The following is a 4,292-nucleotide window of genomic DNA, read 5'->3' as shown; positions in this document are numbered from 1 at the left end:
CCAACTGAGCTACGGCGACGGCTGTCTAATCTGCTTCTTTCTTGGGTATTTATGTTTTGCGTGTAAGCGAACCTCTAGAGTGATCAACAGCGCAACGCTCGGCCATAGCGGTGGACGTAGCACGTCCTATAATACCGCAAGTGTGAGGTAGATCGTCATCTAAAGGTGAGGGCGGAAACTGCGCGAGAGCCCTCTTATGCTGCCTATGGCATCAAGACTGCCAGAACCGAGACCCACGTTACCCTATTAGCAGACAAGGCAAATGAAATGAGGGGCTCGTTTGACAAACATATTAAGGAAGCCAACAGTCACCGAAACCAAGGTGCATAGGGGAGTTTTCTATTTTTTTAATTTCTAATATCAATCGGTTCGTTTAAAGAAAATCAATTATAAGCGAGCCGAAAAAAACAACCATGCCGCCGGTGGGATCCGAAGCCTCGACCTCCGAATATCGCGTCCGCTGCTCTTACCAACTGAGCTACGGCAACGGCGGTCCAATCTGCTGCTTTCGTGGGTATTTATGTTTTGCGTGTAAGCGAACCTTGAGAGCGTTCACCAGAGCCACCCTCGTCCATAGCGGTGGACGTAGCACGTCCTATAATACCGCAAGTGTGAGGTAGAACGTCATCTAACGGCGAGGGCGGAAACTGTGCGAGAGCCCTCTTATGCTACCTATCGCATCAAGACTGCCAGAACCGAGACCCCTGATAAGCTATTAGCAGACAAGGCAAATGAAATGAGGGGCTCGTTTGACAAACATATTAAGGAAGCCAAGAGTCACCGAAACCAAGATGCATAGGGGAATATTTTCTATTTTTTTAAAACTTCTAATGCCAATCAATTGGTTTAAAGAAAATTATAAACGAGCAGAAAAAAGCAACCATGCCGCCGGTGGGATCCAAACCCACGACCTCCGAATATCACGTCCGGTGCTCTTACCAACTGAGCTACGGCGCCGGCTGTCCAATCTGCAGCTTTCGTGGGTATTTATGTTTTGTGTGTAAGGGAACTTTGAGAGTGGTGACCAGCGCCGCCCTAGTTAATGGCGGTGGACCTAGCACGGCCTGAAATAACGCAAGTGTGATGTAGAACGTCATCTAACGGCGAGGACAGAAACTGTGCGAGAGCCCTCTTATGCGACCTATGGCATCAAGACTGCCACAACCGAGACCCCCGTTAAGCTATTAGAAGACAAGACAAATGAAATGAAGGACTCGTCTGACCAGCATATTAAGGAAGGCAACAGTCACCGAAACGAAGGTGCATATGAGAATGCTATCTATTTTTTAATTTCTAATGGCAATCAATTGGTTTAAAGAAAATTCATATAAACCAGCAGAAAAAACGACCATGCGGCCGGTGGCATCTGAACCCTCGACCTCCGAATATCGCGTCCGCTGCTCTTACCAACTGAGCTACGGAAACGGCTGTCCAATCTGCTGCTTTCGTGGGTGTTTATGTTTTGCGAGTAAGCGAACATTGATAGTGGTCACCAGCGCCACCCTCGTCCATAGCGGTGGACGTAGCCCGTCCTGTAATACCGCAAGTGCGATCTAGAACATCATCTAACGGCGAGGGCGGAAACTGTGCGAGAGCCCTCTTATGCTACCTATGGCATCAAGACTGCCAGAAACGAGACCCACGTTACCCTATTAGCCGACAAGGCAAATGAAATGAGGGACTCGTCTGACAAACATATTAAGGAAGCCAACAGTCACCGAAACCAAGATGCATGGGGGAATGTTTTCTTTTTTTAGTTTCTAATGCCAATGTATTGGTTTAAAGAAAATTCATATAAACCAGCAGAAAAACGAAAATGCCGCCGGTGGGATCCGAACCCACGACCTCCGAATATCGCGTCCGGAGCTCTCACCAACTGAGCTACGGAAAGGGCTGTCCAATCTGCTGCTTTCGTGGGTGTTTATGATTTGCATGTAAGCGAACCTTGAGAGTGTTCACCAGGGCCACCCTCGTCCATAGCGGTGGACGTAGCACGTCCTGTAATATCGCAACTGTGATTTAGATCGTTATCTAACGGCGAGGGCGGTAACTGTGCGAGAGCCCTCATATGCTACCTATGGCATCAAGTCTGCCAGACCCGAGACCCCCGTGAAGCTATTAGCAGACAAGGCAAATCAAATGAGGGGCTCGTTTGACAAACATATTAAGGAAGCCAACAGTCACCGAAACCAAGGTGCATAGGGGAGTTTTCTATTTTTTTAATTTCTAATATCAATCGATTCGTTTAAAGAAAATCAGTTATAAGCGAGCAGAAAAAAACAACCATGCCGCCGGTGGGATCCGTAGCCTCGACCTGGGAATATCGCGTCCGCTGCTCTTACCAACTGAGCTACGGCAATGGCGGTCCAATCTGCTGCTTTCGTGGGTATTTATGTTTTGCGTGTAAGCGAACCTTGAGAGTGTTCACCAGCGCCACCCTCGTCCGTAGAGGTGGACGTAGCACGTCCTGTAATACCGCAAGTGTGACGTGGAAATTCATCTAACGGCGAGGGCGGAAACTGTGCGAGAGCCCTCTTATGCTTCCTATGGCATCAAGACTGCCAGAACCGAGACCCCCGTTAAGCTATTAGCAGACAAGGCAAATGAAATGAAGGGCTCGTTTGACACACAAGTTAAGGAAGCCAACAGTCACCGAAACCAAGATGCATAGGGGAATTCTGAACGTAAAAGCGCAAAAAACACAAGGACACAGACTAAGGCAGACAACACGAAGCGCTCGTGTTGTCTGCCTTAGTCTGTGTCCTTGTGTTTTTTGCGCTTTTACGTTCAGAATGGAAAACCAACTCGCCCAAATGCAGCCATTATTGAATTACATAGGGGAATGTTTTCTATTTTTTTTAAATTCCTAATGCCAATCAATTGGTTTAAAGAAAATTAGTTATATACGAGCAGAAAAAGCAACCATGCCGCCGGTGGGATCCAAACCCACGACCTCCGAGTTTCACGTCCGCTGCCCTTACCAACTGAGCTACGGAAACGGCTGTCCAATCTGCTGCTTTCGTGGGTGTTTATGATTTGCGTGTAAGCGAACATTGAGAGTGTTCACCAGCGCCACCCTCGTCCATAGCGGTGGACGTAGCACGTCCTGTAATACCGCAAGTGTGATTTAGAACGTTATCTAACGGCGAGGGCGGAACCTGTGCGAGAGCCCTCTTATGCTACCTATGGCATCAAGACTGCCAGAACCGAGACCCCCGTTAAGCTATTATCAGACAAGGCAATGTAAATGAGGGGCTCGTTTGACATACATATTAAGGAAGCCAACAGTCACCGAAACCAAGATGCATAGGGGAATGTTTTCTATTTTTTTTAAATTCCTAATGCCAATCAATTGGTTTAAAGAAAATTAGTTATATACGAGCAGAAAAAGCAGCCATGCCGCCGGTGGGATCCAAACCCACGACCCCCAAATACCGAGTCCGGTGCCCACACCAACTGAGCTACGGTGACGGCTGTCTAATCTGCTGCTTTCGTGGGTATTTATGTTTTGCGTGTAAGCGAACCTCTAGAGTGTTCAACAGCGCAACGCTCGTCTATAGCGGTGGACGTAGCACGTCCTGTAATGCCTCAAGTGTGACGTAAAACGTCATCTAACGGCGAGGGCGGAAACTGTGCGAGAGCCCTCTCATGCTGCATATGGCATCAAGACTGCCAGAACCGAGACCCACGTTACCCTATTAGAAGACAAGGCAAATGAAATGAGGGGCTCGTTTGACAAACATATTATGGAAGCCAACAGTCACCGCAACCAAGGTGCATAGGGGAGATTTCTATTTTTTTTAATTTCTAATGCCATTCGATTCGTTTATGAAAATCAGTCATAGGCGAGCAGAAAAAACAACCATGCCACCGGTGGGATCCGAACCCTCGACCTCCGAATATCGCGTCCGCTGCTCTTACCAACTGTGCTACGGCGACGGCTGTCCAATCTGCTGCTTTCGCGGGTATTTATGTTTTGCGTGTTAGCGAACCTCTAGAGTGTTCAACAGCGCAACGCTCGTCCATAGCGGTGGACGTAGCACGTCCTGTAGTGCCGCAAGTGTGGCGTAAAACGTCATCTAAAGGCGAGGGCGGAAACTGAGCGAGAGTCCTCTTATGCTACCTATGGCATCAAGGCTGCCAGAACCGAGACCCCCGTTAAGCTATTAGCAGACAAGGCAAAAGAAATGAGGGGCTCGTTTGATAAACATATTAAGGAAGCCAACAGTCACCGAAACCAAGGTGCATAGGAAATGTTCTCTATTTTTTTTAATTTCTAATGCCAATCAATT

General features: G+C 47.9%; 1 non-coding gene across 1 annotated transcript; it reads right to left on the bottom strand.

Annotated features, from left to right (window-relative positions):
• Positions 1 to 883: 883 nt before the first annotated feature.
• On the bottom strand, positions 884 to 957 carry TRNAS-UGA (transfer RNA serine (anticodon UGA)). Its single transcript has one exon. It is a non-coding gene; the product is annotated as a tRNA-Ser (tRNA).
• Between the last annotated feature and the right edge of the window lie 3,335 nt (positions 958 to 4,292).

Source organism: Amblyomma americanum, chromosome 1 (assembly GCF_052857255.1).
Source record: "Amblyomma americanum isolate KBUSLIRL-KWMA chromosome 1, ASM5285725v1, whole genome shotgun sequence".
Classification (NCBI taxonomy): Eukaryota; Metazoa; Arthropoda; class Arachnida; order Ixodida; family Ixodidae; genus Amblyomma; species Amblyomma americanum.
Note: the sequence above shows the minus strand (reverse complement) of the source record. Positions and strands in the feature narration are given on the sequence as shown.